Genomic DNA, 15,977 nt, shown 5'->3' with positions numbered 1-15,977 from the left:
GAAATTTGATGAAATTCAAGCTTTAAAGTTCATGTTCTTGGGCAGCTGGAAAAACGAAACCCTAAGCATAAATTGAGGTTCAATTTATGTTGAAATCATGTAGAAAAGATGGGGTTTTAGTGGCTGCAATTTTATTTTGAATTATGGTAAAAATCGGTTGCTGAAAAGACTGAAAAACGGGTAAAAACAGAGAAAGAATCTGAAGAATTTATGAAGAACATGAAGAACACTTTGAGTGTGATGAAGAACAATGAATAACACCTTTTTGATTCCTAAAAGGGCAAGGAAGTAATTAATTTGGTGTTTGGGGGGTTATTTGGTAATTTCTGAAAGTTAGAGTGGTAAAAGTAGAAATATTAAAAGTTACGGGTGGTAAAAAGTGAATTTTAAAGGTTAAAAGTAAAAGTAAGTTAATTTTCGAAAATTTAATGATAAAATAATAAAAAAATAATAAAATATTAAATAATAATATTTAATTAAAAATAATATTTTAATAAAAATAATAAAATAATGCGGAAAAGGCAGTTTTCTGTAAAAGCTTTAGAAAGACAACTTTAAGCGCAGAATCTCATAACTACCTTCATAAAACACTTAGGGAGTGGTAAGAACATATTAGTGAGGCAAAGATAAATAAAAGATAAAAAGTTGAAGAGAAGATAAAAGTCGAAGAAAAGTCTGTAAAATTTAATGACAGAAAAACAGACAGAGATTAGTGAACGAACTAGGGCAACATAGTTAGTCCTTGAGTTGCGACTAGGGTTAGGTAATATATGAAAAGTTAAACTGTTTCAGTATAGACTTAATGAACCTATACTTGGGACAGGCGAACTATTCATACCGAAATTTACATAAGCTTTAAATACATATGTTATGATGAGATATCAAAGCAGAGTAAAGAAACACAGAGAATAGAGTAACCAGAGCTAAGTAAAGAGATAAAGAGAAAAAGAGTAATATAGATACAGATGAAAAGAGTAATCAGAGAAGAGAAAAGAGATGCAAAGAACAGAGTAATTAAAACAGAGTAAAGAGATACAGAGAAAGAAAGAGGTACTGCATAAGAATGTGAAAGTGATGATGAATAATGAGAATGATAATGAATGATGATAATGAGAATGATTATGTGATGATCTGCTGCGTGAAGGTAGTCAGATAGATGGTGGTACGACCACTGAAAGTGGTTTCCTGGGATACTTAACTATAACGCTATTCTGTAAGTCAGAGGACTCTTACAGAGGTATCGAGAACACACGACTAGCATATACTCCTGTAAGTCAAAGGACTCTTACAGTGAGAGTGTGTGTGTATGCTCCTGTAAGTCAAAGAACTCTTACAGTGAGAGTGTGTGTATGCTCTTGTAAGTCAAAGGACTCATACAAAGAGTGTGTTGGGCAGATATAAGTTAACTAGCTGCACCATGCAAGTCAAAGGACTCTTGCAGTGGGTTGCTAGTGCCGCCCTACAAGTCAAAGGACTCTTGCAGTGGTTTGCCTCACAAGTCAAAGGACTCTTGCGAGGGACATTGCCAACAGGAAAGCCTTACCTGGTCAGAGGACTCCGGGTAACATCTGGAGCGGGTATGTAACCGATAAATGAGCTCATTACCTGCGCTAGGGCTAGACATGCATCATATTTGGTTGTGCATTTCCTCTGTTATGATTGTTGTTTGAATGTATGCCTTCTTTGTTTTTATTCTATTCTCTGTGTCTGTGTTTTGTTTTCTTGTATTCTTTTGTTTGTGTTTTGCTTTCTGTTTTCTTTATTTTCTCTATTTATCTGTTTTTCTGTCTACTGCTTCTCGGTATTCTGCTATTTATCTGCTAAATAACACGGAATTAATGAACTTAACTAATAACCCCGACCCTACTAAGAACTCCCCAGTTCTTACCCCTTCTCTCTCCATTCCCCCTTCAGATGGAAGCATGAGTACCTTTTCGTTGTTCGCTGACGATCGTTCACAAAAAGGATTCCACTCTAAATAGTCTTCTGAGTCTATGGTGAACTCCGTTACCTATTTATATGTATATACTATGAGGCCAGCCAACGTCTGCACCTTGCTTTTCTACAAACTTTAGCCTAGGTCCTCCGTACGATATTGCTGTTATGTGGCCACACGATGAAGTACTTGAGAGACGCTCTTTGATGACATATGATCGTGCGGAGGAGTAGCAGATGACGTTCTACCTTTTGGTGACGTTCCAACTGACTTGAGTTTTGAAGACTTAGAGCGTACTTTCCCTCGCTTTAGTAGTTTAGAGGGAATAGGTGAGTATAGAGTCTAGACTAGCCTGGGTGCCAGCTTAGGGACTTCTTGAACAGGTCAGGCCCTGGGATGTTGTATGTATATATATGTATATAGTTATTATCTAGCTATATCTAGGGGTGTTCTAACTAAAAGTCTATACTCTAATAAAGTCTGGATCACTAAATGTTGTTAGCTGCTTGTGATGTATTTATGTGTGGTTGCTTATAACTGTTTTATCTGTTATTATTTGTGAATTGATTATAAATGATTCCGTCTATTAATCCAAATGTTTTCAAAATAAAAAGTACCTCGTTAACTAACTACGCTTTTAACAACGAATCAGGCTCATATAATAAATAATAGATACTAATTAGGATGACAAATTGGTAGCACTCAGTTTCTGGTATGTCCTAGGCGTACTGAAAATTGGGTCGTTACATTTAAACGCCAGCAAGGTCTTCCTCCAGGGTGTGATTTTTTTTCTGCTGTTTTTGATTCTGTTTTCAATTTTTTGATTTATTTTGTGACTCCACATGATCATGAACCTAATAAAACATGAAAAACAATGAAAATTAGCTAAATAAAAATTGGGTTGCCTCCCAACAAGCGCTTCTTTAATGTCAATAGCTTGACAGTGAGCTCTCATGGAGCCTCACAGATGTTCAGAGCATTGTTGAGACTCTCCAACACCAAACTTAGAGTTTGGATATGGGAGTTCAACACCAAACTTAGAGTTTGGTTGTGGCCTCCCAACACCAGACTTAGAGTTTGACTGTGGGGGCTCTGGTTGACTCTGCAATGAGAGAAGCTTACTGTGCTTCCTCTCCATGGGTACAGAGAGAGATCCTTGAGTTTTAAACACAAGGTTGTCCTCATTTAATTGAAGGATCAATTCTCCTCTGTCCACATCAATCACAGCTCTTGCTGTGGCTAGGAACGGTCTTCCAAGGATGATGAATTCATCCTCATCCTTCCCAGTATCTAGGACTATGAAATCAGTAGGGATGTAAAGGCCTTCAACCTTTACTAACACGTCCTCTACTTGTCCATAACCCTGTTTTCTTGAATTGTCTGCCATCTCTAATGAGATTTTAGTGGCTTGCACCCCATAGATTCCCAGTTTCTCTATTATAGAGAGGGGCATGAGGTTTATCCCTGAACCAAGGTCACACAGAGCCTTTTCAAAGATCATGTTGCCTATGGTACAAGGTATTACGAACTTTCCAGGATCCTGTTTCTTCTGAGGCAATGTCAGTTGATCCAGATCACTTAGTGCATTGGTGAACAAGGGAGGTTCATCTTTCCAAGTCTCAATACCAAATAATTTGGCATTCAGCTTCATGATTATACCAAGAAACTTGGCAGCTTGCTCTTCAATAACATCCTCATTTTCTTCAGAAGAGGAATACTCATCAGAGCTCATGAATGGCATAAGGAGGTTCAATGGAATCTCTATGGTCTCTAGATGAGTCTCAGATTCCTTTAGTTCCTCAGAGGGAAACTCCTTAATGATCACTAGACGTCCCAGGAGGTCTTCCTCACTGGGATTCACGTCCTCAACCTCCCTTACAGGTTCGGCCATGGTGGTTATGTCAATGGCCTTGCACTCTCCTTTTGGATTTTCTTCTGCATTGCTTGGGAGAGTACTAGGAGGGATTTCATTGATCCTTTTACTCAGCTGGCCCACTTGTGCTTCCAAATTTCTAATGGAGGATCTTGTTTCATTCATGAAACTCACAGTGGCCTTAGATAGATCAGAGACTAAATTTGCTAAGCTAGATGAATTTTGTTTAGAGTTCTCTGTCTGTTGCTGAGTGGATGATGGAAAAGGTTTACTATTGTTAAACCTATTTCTTCCACCATTATTAAAGCCTTGTTGAGGCTTTTGATCCTTCCATGAGAAATTTGGATGATTTTTCCATGATGAGTTATAGGTGTTTCCATAAGGTTCACCCATGTAATTTACCTCTGCTATTGCAGGGTTTTCAGGATCATAAGCTTCTTCTTCAGAAGATGCCTCTTGAGTACTGTTGGATGCAGCTTGCATTCCATTCAGACTCTGAGAAATCATATTGACTTGCTGAGTCAACATTTTGTTCTGAGCCAATATGGCATTCAGAGTATCAATTTCAAGAACTCCCTTCTTCATAGGCTTCCCATTTCTCACAGGATTCCTCTCAGAAGTGTACATGAACTGGTTATTAGCAACCATGTCAATGAGTTCTTGAGCTTCTGCAGGCTTTTTCTTTAGGTGAATGGATCCACCTGCAGAGGTGTCCAATGACATTTTAGCTAACTCAGACAGACCATCATAGAATATGTCCAGGATGGTCCATTCTGAAAGCATGTCAGAATGACACTTTTTGGTCAGTTGCTTGTATCTTTCCCAAGCTTCATAGAGTCACCTTCTTTCTGTCTGAAGGTTTGAACATCCACTCTAAGCTTGCTCAGCTTTTGAGGAGGAAAGAACTTGGCTAAGAAAGCCGTGACCAGCTTATCCCAAGAGTTCAGACTGTCTTTGGGTTGAGAGTCCAACCACACTCTAGCTCTGTCTCTTACAGCAAAAGGGAAAAGCATGAGCCTGTAGACTTCAGGATCTACTCCATTAGTCTTAATAGTATCACAGATCTGCAAGAATTCAGTTAAGAACTGAAAAAGATCTTCAGATGGAAGTCCATGAAACTTGCAGTTCTGCTGCATCAGGGAAACTAGCTGAGGTTTCAGCTCAAAATTGTTTGCTCCAATAGCAGGAATGGAGATGCTTCTTCCATGTAAATTGGAATTTGATGCAGTAAAGTCACCAAGCATCCTCCTTGCATTATTATTATTTTCGGCTGCCATCTCCTCTTTCTGTTCGAAAATTTCTGAAAGGTTATCTCTGGATTGTTGTAATTTAGCTTCTCTTAGTTTCCTCTTCAGAGTCCTTTCAGGTTCTGGATCTGCCTCAACAAGAATATTCTTGTCCTTGTTCCTGCTCATATGACAAAGAAGAGGGCACAGAAATAATAATAATAATAATAATAATAATAATAATAATAATAATAATAATAATAATAATAATAATAATAATAATAATAATAATAATAATAATAATAATAATAATAATAATAATAATAATAATAATAATAATAATAATAATAATAATAATAATAATAATAATAATAATAATAATAATAATAATAATAATAATAATAATAATAATAATAATAATAATAATAATAATAATAATAATAATAATAATAATAATAATAATAATAATAATAATAATAATAATAATAATAATAATAATAATAATAATAATAATAATAATAATAATAATAATAATAATAATAATAATAATAATAATAATAATAATAATAATAATAATAATAATAATAATAATAATAATAATAATAATAATAATAATAATAATAATAATAATAATAATAATAATAATAATAATAATAATAATAATAATAATAATAATAATAATAATAATAATAATAATAATAATAATAATAATAATAATAATAATAATAATAATAATAATAATAATAATAATAATAATAATAATAATAATAATAATAATAATAATAATAATAATAATAATAATAATAATAATAATAATAATAATAATAATAATAATAATAATAATAATAATAATAATAATAATAATAATAATAATAATAATAATAATAATAATAATAATAATAATAATAATAATAATAATAATAATAATAATAATAATAATAATAATAATAATAATAATAATAATAATAATAATAATAATAATAATAATAATAATAATAATAATAATAATAATAATAATAATAATAATAATAATAATAATAATAATAATAATAATAATAATAATAATAATAATAATAATAATAATAATAATAATAATAATAATAATAATAATAATAATAATAATAATAATAATAATAATAATAATAATAATAATAATAATAATAATAATAATAATAATAATAGGGATCCTTTATACCACAGTATAGAGGTCCTTGTGTGAGTAGAAGAAAAGAAGAAGAAAATCTGAACTCAGAGAGAGAGAGAGGAAGTTCGGATTTTTGGTGAGTGATGTGAGGAGGAGATGTTAGTGGATGAATAAATAAATAGAATAAGATGAGAGAGGGAAAATTTCGAAAATAAATTTTTTTTTTTGAAAAAGAGTTAGTGATTTTTGAAAATAGTTTTTGAAAAAGGTTAGTAGTTTTTCGAAAATAGAAATAAAAAATTAAAGTAGTTAGTTAATTGAAAATAAATTTTGAAAAAGGGGGAAGATATTTTTGAAAATTAGAGAGAGAGAGTTAGTTAGGTGGTTTTGAAAAAGATAGGAAACAAACAAAGAGTTAGTTAGTTAGTTGAAACAAATTTGAAAATCAATTTTTGAAAAGATAAGAAGATAGGAAGTTAGAAAAGATATTTTAAAATCAAATTTTGAAAAAGATAGGATTTTGAAAAAGATAAGATAATAAGATATTTTTGAAAAGATATGATTGAAATTAGTTTTGAAAAAGATTTGATTTTTAAAATCACAATTAATGACTTGATTCACAAGAAATCACAAACTATGATTCTAGAACTTAAAGTTTGAATCTTTCTTAACAAGCAAGTAACAAACTTGAAATTTTTGAATCAAAACATTAATTGATGATGTTATTTTCGAAAATTATGAGATAAAGATAAGAAAAAGATTTTTGAAAAATATTTTAAAAATTTTCGAAAATAAATAAGAAGAGTGAAAAAGATATGATTTTTGAAAAAGATTTTGAAAAAGATAAGATTTTTAAATTGAAAATTTGATTTGACTCATAAAAACAACTAGATTTTAAAATTTTTTTAAAAAATCAAATCTAATTTTTGAAATTTTAAGAGAGAAAAAGGGAAAGATATTTTTGATTTTTGAATTTTTAATGATTAGAGAGAAAAACACTAAAAATGCTCAATGCATGGAAATTTTAGATCAAAACAATGAATGCATGCAAGAATGCTATGAATGTCAAGATGAACACCAAGAACACTATGAAGATCATGATGAACATCAAGAACTTATTTTTGAAAATTTTATATGCAAAGAAAACATGCAAGACACCAAACTTAGAAATCTTTCATGTTTAGACACTATGAATGCAAGAATGCATATGAAAAACAAGAAAAGACACAAAACAAGAAAACATCAAGATCAAACAAGAAGACTTACCAAGAACAACTTGAAGATCATGAAGAACACTATGAATACATGAATTTTTCAAAAATTTTATGCAAGCTTTAAAACATGCAATTGACACCAAACTTACAATTTGACTCAAGACTCAAACAAGAAACACGAAATATTTTTTTGATTTTTATGATTTTATGATTTTTTTTTGTATTTTCTTTTAATTAAATTTTTTTTTCAAAAATCATTTTAAAAAAGAAAAATAAGGATTCCAAAATTTTTAATATGAATTCCAGGAATCTTATGCTCTTTAGTCTAAAGCTCCAATCAAAGGGTCAGGCATGGCTTAATAGCCAGCCAAGCTTTAGTATGTAACTCAGACATGTCACGCTTGACATTCCCTACAGCTAGCCAGGCTTCAACATGCTTCATGAAACACTAGAATTCATTCTTAAAAATTCTGAAGAAAAATATATTTTTGAAAGATTTTTTTGAAAAATTTTTGAAAACTTTTTGAAAAGAAAACGAAAAGAAAGTTACCCAATCTGAGCAACAAGATGAACCGTCAGTTGTCCAAACTCGAACAATCCCCGGCAACGGCGCCAAAAACTTGGTGCACGAAATTGTGATCATCAATGGCGCCATCAACATGGTACGCTCAATTGTAATCTCAATTCATAATTTGTCACAACTTCGATACAACTAACCAGCAAGTGCACTGGGTCGTCCAAGTAATAAACCTTACGTGAGTAAGGGTCGATCCCACGGAGATTGTTGGTATGAAGCAAGCTATGGTCACCTTGTAAATCTCAGTCAGGCGGATATAAAATAATTATGGAGTTTTCGAAATTAAATAATAAAAGAAGGATAGAAATACTTATGTAAATTATTGGTGAGAATTTCAGATAAGCGCATAGAGATGCTTTCGTTCCTCTGAACCTCTGCTTTCCTGCTGCCTTCATCCAATCAGTCTTACTCCTTTCCATGGCTGGCTTTATGTAAGGGCATCACCGTTGTCAATGGCTACATCCTATCCTCTTGTGAAAATGGTCCAAATGCTCTGTCACAGCACGGCTAATCATCTGAGGTTCTCGATCATACTGGAATAGGATTCACCCTCCTTTTGCGTCTGTCACTACGCCCAGCACTCGCGAATTTGAAGCTCGTCACAGTCATTCAATCCCTGAATCCTACTCGGAATACCACAGACAAGGTTTAGACTTTCCGAACTCTCATGAATGCCGCCATCAATCTAGCTTACACAACGAAGATTCTGATTAAGAGATCCAAGAGATACTCATTCAATCTAAGGTAGAAGGGAAGTGGTTATCAGGCACACGTTCAAAGGGAATGATGATGATTGTCACGTTCATCACATTCAGGTTGAAATGCGAATGAATATCTTAGAAGCGGAATAAGTTGAATTGAATAGAAAAACAGTAGTACTTTGCATTAATCTTTGAGGAACAACAGAGCTCCACACCTTAATCTATGGAGTGTAGAAACTCTACCGTTAAAAATACATAAGTGAAAGGTTCAGGCATGGCCGAATGGCCAGCCCCCAAAACGAGACCACTAGATCAAAATATAATCCAAAGATATCTAATACAATAGTAAAAAGTCCTATTTATACTAAACTAGTTACTAGGGTTTATAGAAGTAAGTAATTGATGCATAAATCCACTTCCGGGGCCCACTTGGTGTGTGCTTGGGCTGAGCTTGAAGTCTACACGTGGAGAGGTCATTCTTGGAGTTGAACGCCAGCTTTTGTGCCAGTTTGGGCGTTGAACTCCACTTTGCAACTTGTTTCTGGCGCTGGACGCCAGAATTGGGCAGAGAGCTGGCGTTGAACGCCAGTTTGCATCATCTAAACTTGGGCAAAGTATGGACTATTATATATTTCTGGAAAGCCCTGGATGTCTACGTTCCAACGCAATTGGAAGTGCCCCATTTCGAGTTTTGTAGCTCCAGAAAATCCATTTTGAGTGCAGGGAGGTCAGAATCCAACAGCATCAGCAGTCCTTCTTCAACCTCTGAATCTGATTTTTGCTCAAGTCCCTCAATTTCAGCCAGAAAATACCTGAAATCGCAGAAAAACACACAAACTCATAGTAAAGTCCAGAAATGTGAATTTAACATAAAAACTAATGAAAACATCCCTAAAAGTAACTAGATTCTACTAAAAACATACTAAAAACAATGCCAAAAAGCGTATAAATTATCCGCTCATCACACGGCGTGCCTTCTACCATTATATCTGATAGAGATCTTCGTTTCACATCAAGATTCTGGGGAGCTCTTCAACGTGCATTTGGAACTCAGTCGAGTTTAAGTACTGCATATCACCCTCAGACGGATGGACAATCAGAGAGAACTATTCAGATCTTGGAGGATATGTTAAGGGCTTATGTCTTGGACTAGCCGGGGAGTTGGGATCGGTATATGTCTTTAGTGAAGTTTGTTTATAATAATAGCTACCATGCAAGCACCGGAACGGCTCCATATGAGACTCTGTATGACAGAAAATGTCAATCTCCACTATGTTGGTATGAAACTAGAGAAAGAAGTTTGTTAGAGCCTGAGATGATAGCTGAAACTACTGAGCAGATGAAGAAGATTCGTAGCCGAATGCTTATAGCCCAAAGCCGTCAGAAGAGCTATGCTAATCTAAGGTGAAAGCCTTTAGGTTTTGAAGAAGGGGAGCATGTCTTTCTGAAGGTTACACCAACCACTGAAGTGGAAAGATCTATTAAGACTAAGAAACTGAATCCCCGTTATATTGGACCGTTTGAGATCCTAAAAAGAATTGGGCCGGTAGCTTATAGAATCTCCTTACCGCCGTATCTTTCGAATTTGCACGACGTGTTTCATGTGTCACAACTTATGAAGTATACTCCTGACACAAGTCATATTCTAGAACAAGAACCGATCCAAGTGAGAGAAGATCAAACGCTTCCAGTAATTCTGGTGAAAATAGATGACACTAGTATTAAACGATTGTGTGGGAAACAAGTATCTTTGGTAAAAGTAACTTGGAGTCAAGCTGGTATTGAGGAACACACTTGGAAACTCGAATCAGATATGTGGAAAGACTACCCACATCTCTTTTCAGGTAACTGCATCTGAATTTTGAGGGCAAAATTCTTTGTTAGGTGGGTAGGATGTAAACCCCATTAAATTAGTAAATAATTAGTCAATAAATTAGTTTTTAATAAGGAAGATTAGAAACACGAATATTATATTAAATTAGGATAGAGCTCACCAAGATGAGAATTTTGACACTAATTTCGAGAAAATTGGTCCAAGATTAGACCGAACGGGCCGAACCGGTTGAATCGGGCCTAAATTGGGCCTGTGGACCAAACCGGACCAACCCATTAAATGAGCTCAAAGCTCTTTTCTTTCTTCAAACGTAGCAGAGGCAGCAATGTAACAGGGGGAGGAGAAGAGAAACGTACCGAAACCCCTACGTCAAGTCCCGAACGCCGTAACTTCTCCGTTCGAGTTCCGATCGCCGCACCATTTACGGCCACACGTACACCGCATCAAGCTCTACGTTTCTACCAGAAAAATTTCTTTGGTAAGACATTATCACTTCCAGCCATTCTTTTCCCATATTTTCAAATAATTGGAAGAGATGTTGAATTTCTTTGATTTCTGATGTTCTAGGATCCAATTAACTTGAGGGAAACATTCACTCTTGCTTATGTGAAGCTTGAGTTAGGTGAGGATATGATAATTCTATTTTAATTTTATTGAATTTGAGCTTTGAGTATTAAATTGGGTATATATGTGTTATAAATGTGTATTAGGTTGTGAATAAATAATTAGAGCTTGGAATTGTGGATATTGGAACTTGGAGGAAGCTAAGCCTAGTGGTTATTGAATTTTGGAAAGGTTGTGTTTGTTTTAAATAAATTGCCTTGATCGTTACATGGGAATTGGCGAAGGTATAGTTTAGGTTTCTTGCATTTAATATATAATGTTCTGTGAAAACTTAGGCTATATGACCATAGGATAAGTTGGAATGCAGGTGTATGTTTAATGTTTAGTAATTTGTTATTGAATATACTTGGTTGGTGTTTGTCGATAATTAGTAATTGATTATGGATGGTGGTTGTTGTTATGTTGATTTGGAAGGAAACATGGTTGAATGTTGTTAATGATTAAGTTTAGTTAGTGCCTGTTGGATAGTTGGTAATTTAAATATGTGGTGGAGATTATTATTGAAGTTGATATTGGAAGAAAATGTGGTTGATTGGTTGTTTACATGCTTACAAGAACATTGAATGGAAACTTGAAGGAATTATTGAGAAATGAAATTCTTTAGTTGATAAATGGTCTAAAGTTGTGTTGAGTCTTGCTATTGGTATATGGTGTTAGATTTGGCATATTTAACAAGGAATGGAATGGAGTTTTGATTGAAAATTGAGGTTTGAATATTTTTGCAAATGTTGATTTTTGGCCGAATTTTGGCGAGGCATAACTTGGCTTCTGGACCTTCAATTTGTTCCCAACTTGTTTTAAAATGAAAATTGGGTTCGTGATGTTTATGCCATTCGAAGAACGAAAGAAAAACGATTTAAAACGATTGAGTTATGCCCGTCGGAAGTTTGGATGATAAATATGTGGTTATGCTGCTGAGATTTGCAAGGTTTGCAGCTCTCTGGTAATCTACTGTTGCTTTTAAAAAGGACATACGTCCACGCGTACGCGTGGCACCTGTTCCAGCAAACATGATTTTTAAGGTTTTTTAAAACCTATTTCAAACTACTAAACCTCTATTTTCATTCCATTGGTCATAAATAATAGTGTTAAACCTGATAATCAGATGAAGTTAGGAAATGAGGATAACTTAAAGGTAAAGTACAATTGAAAAGTGATGAATTGATTATCAGATGTTATGGATAAGTCATATATGTTACTTGACTAGATATTCTGATAAAAGATTACGTACAAAATTTGGCTTGAATGATTTAATGATCTGAGATACGAGATTCCCTGGATAAAGTGTCGTGGCTAGCCACCACGTATACTAGGTTGAAAGCTCGATACTCTGTTGACCCTACGACGTAAGTGTGACCGGGCACTATAAATTCCTGAGAATGTAACCCCCATTGAGCAATATTGATTATTTGAGAAAAAGCTATTCATAGACTCTTGGGGATGCACGTCGGGGGACAGTCTAAGTTTTTCGGACTTGAATTACTTGTTTGTGCATTAATTGGGTGTGCCTAAGTGTTCTTGCCATGTTAAACGTATATGTGTTACCTGTAGTATTTGTATCCTTCTTGTGGTTGTCTTTATCTGCTTATTTGTCTATGAAATGCTGACGGAGATGGAGGTATGGAGGAATGGCAGTATGGGACTTAGATTTTAAGGTTAAGTTAAGTTAGGTTTAGATACTCTTAGAAAACGACCTTTTTATGGCTCCTGTTTAATACTTTAAGCTCTATAATATGAGTGTCGGCGTTCTAGGATTGCCTCTGATATTCCCAGGGCCTTATATATTATGTGTGTGGCACCTTTACCATACTGAGAACCTCCAGTTCTCATTCCATGCTGAGAGGCGTCTCATTAGGCGTCTAGGTTGCTGAAGCAAAGTAGTTACTGGGCTATTTTGTTATACAGTGATGTATGTATATATATGTACTTAGCTTACTCTCTACATAACTTGTTCTTTTTATCCTCTTAGAGGTTTATGGAGAGAAAGGATTTTGTTTATGTACATTTGGATTTTGGATATATATATATATATATATATCTGTGTGTGTGTGTGTGTGTAAGTATTCTCTGGCCAGCCTTGACTTCGCAGGCTGAGTTAGGAGCTTGTTATTTTGTATCTTTGGCTCTCTATTCCTACTTTTATTATTTTATGATGTTTGATAGATATAGTTTTCTTCACACCCAAGTTATTCCGTTTCCAGAGCGTTGCGCTTTTTATTTCTTCTGTTTTTCAAGGCTCCTAGTTTATTATATTCTTTTTGCTCTTATATGTACATATTTTATTTTAGAGGTCGTAGCGCCTCATCACCTCTGTGTTACATCTTAGGTGTAATACCCTGTGTGGTAGGGTGTTATATATCCGGTGGAAACACATCATTGATAGGAGTGGAATCACTTTTAATGTGTTCAAGGCAACTCAAGTGTCTGCCACTAAATTTTGGGAACCACTCCTATCTTTTATTTCTAAATCAAATTCTTGCAACAGCAATATCCAACGAATTAACCTTGGTTTAGACTCTTTCTTAGCAAATAAATATTTCAAGGCTGCATGGTCTGAATATACTACCACCTTAGTTCCAAGTAAGTAAGCTCGGAATTTATCCAGAGCAAAAACAATAGCCAATAGCTCTTTTGTCAATGGTAGTATAATTAGACTGAGCACCGTCTAAAGTCTTAGAGGCATAGGCAATAACATATGGGTCCTTACCTTCACGCTGAGCTAGCGCCGCTTGATGAGCGGATAATTTATACGCTTTTTGACATTGTTTTTAGTATGTTTTTAGTAGGATCTAGTTACTTCTAGGGATGTTTTCATTAGTTTTTATGTTAAATTCACATTTCTGGACTTTACTATGAGTTTGTGTGTTTTTCTGTGATTTCAGGTATTTTCTGGTTGAAATTGAGGGACTTGAACAAAAATCAGATTCAGAGGTTGAAGAAGGACTGCTGATGCTGTTGGATTCTGACCTCCCTGCACTCAAAATAGATTTTCTGGAGCTACAGAACTCGAAATGGCGCGCTTCTAATTGCGTTGGAAAGTAGACATCCAGCGATTTCCAGCAATATATAATAGTCCATACTTTGCCCAAGTTTAGATGACGCAAACTGGCGTTCAACGCCAGCTCTCTGCCCAATTCTGGAGTTCAGCGCCAGAAAGGGATCAAAAACCAGAGTTGAACGCCAGAAATGGATCAAAACCTGGCGTTCAACTCCACAAATGGCCTCTGCACGTGGAAAGTTAAAGCTCAGCCCAAGCACACACCAAGTGGGCCCCGGAAGTGGATTTATGCATCAATTACTTACTTCTGTAAACCCTAGTAGCTAGTTTATTATAAATAGGACCTCTTACTATTGTATTAGACATCTTTGGATTATCTTTTGATCCTTTGATCATCTTTGGACGTCTGGTTCTTAGATCAGAGGGGCTGGCCATCTCGGCCATGCCTGGACCCTTCACTTATGTATTCTCAAACGGTAGAGTTTCTACACTTCATAGGTTAAGGTGTGGAGCTCTACTGTTCCTCAAAGATTAATGCAAAGTACTACTATTTTCTATTCAATTCTTCTTATTTCGCTTCTAAGATATTCATTCGCACTTCAACCTGAATGTGATGAACGTGACAATCATCACCATTCCTTATGAACACGTGCCTGACAACCACTTCCGTTCTACATTAGATTGAATGAATATCTCTTAGATCTTTTAATCGGAATCTTCGTGGTATAAGCTAGAATGATGGCGGCATTCAACAGAATCTGGAAGGTCTAAACCTTGTCTGTGGTATTCCGAGTAGGATTCAATGATTGAATGATTGTGACGAGCTTCAAACTCGCGAGTGCTGGGCGTTAGTGACAGACGCAAAAGGATAGTAAATCCAATTCCAGCATGATCGAGAACCGACAGATGAATAGCCGTGCCGTGACAGGGTGCGTTGACCATTTTCACTGAGAGGATAAGGTGAAACCATTGACAAGGGTGATGCCTCCAGACGATTAGCCGTGCCGTGACAGGGCATTTGGATCATTTTCCCGAGAGAAGACCGAAAGTAGCCATTGACAATGGTGATGTATCACATAAAGCCAGCCATGGAAAGGAGTAAGACTGATTGGATGAAGATAGCAGGAAAGCAGAGGTTCAGAGGAACGAAAGCATCTCTATTCGCTTATCTGAAATTCTCACCTATGATTTACATAAGTATTTCTATCCCTATTTTATTAATTATTTTCGAAAACTCCATTACTATTTTATATCCGCCTGACTGAGATTTACAAGGTGACCATAGCTTGCTTCATACCAACAATCTCCGTGGGATTCGACCCTTACTCACGTAAGGTATTACTTGGATGACCCAGTGCACTTGCTGGTTAGTTGTGCGAAGTTGTGAACCATGGTATTGGCGTCATGTTTTTGGCACCATTACCAGGGAAAGAAAGAGCGATGAATTTTACATGATCAAAGTGTAGTCACAATTTCTGCGCACCAAGTTTTTGGCGCCGTTGCTGGGGATTATTCGAGTTTGGACAACTAACGGTTCATCTTGTTGCTCAGATTAGGTAATTTTCTTTTTGTTTTGTTTTCAAAAATTTTTCTTTTGATTTCGAAAAAAAAAATATATAATAATAAAAATAATGTTTTCAAAAATAAATTATTCTATGGCTTAAAAATTTTTAAGAATGAATTCTAGTGTTTCATGAAGCATGTTGAAGCCTATCTGGCTGTAAAGCCATACCCAAACTGCTTTGGGATTGGCCTTCAACTAATCACCTCAGTGGAGTCATGCCCAATCCTTCTGGATAGGGTATGTCAGGCATGTCATGTCTGAGTTACATACTAAAGCTTGGCTGGCT

Source organism: Arachis ipaensis, chromosome B4, assembly GCF_059453495.1.
Source record: "Arachis ipaensis isolate K30076 ecotype BB chromosome B4, ASM5945349v1, whole genome shotgun sequence".
In the NCBI taxonomy this organism is placed as follows: Eukaryota; Viridiplantae; Streptophyta; class Magnoliopsida; order Fabales; family Fabaceae; genus Arachis; species Arachis ipaensis.
This window is presented reverse-complemented; position numbering follows the sequence as displayed.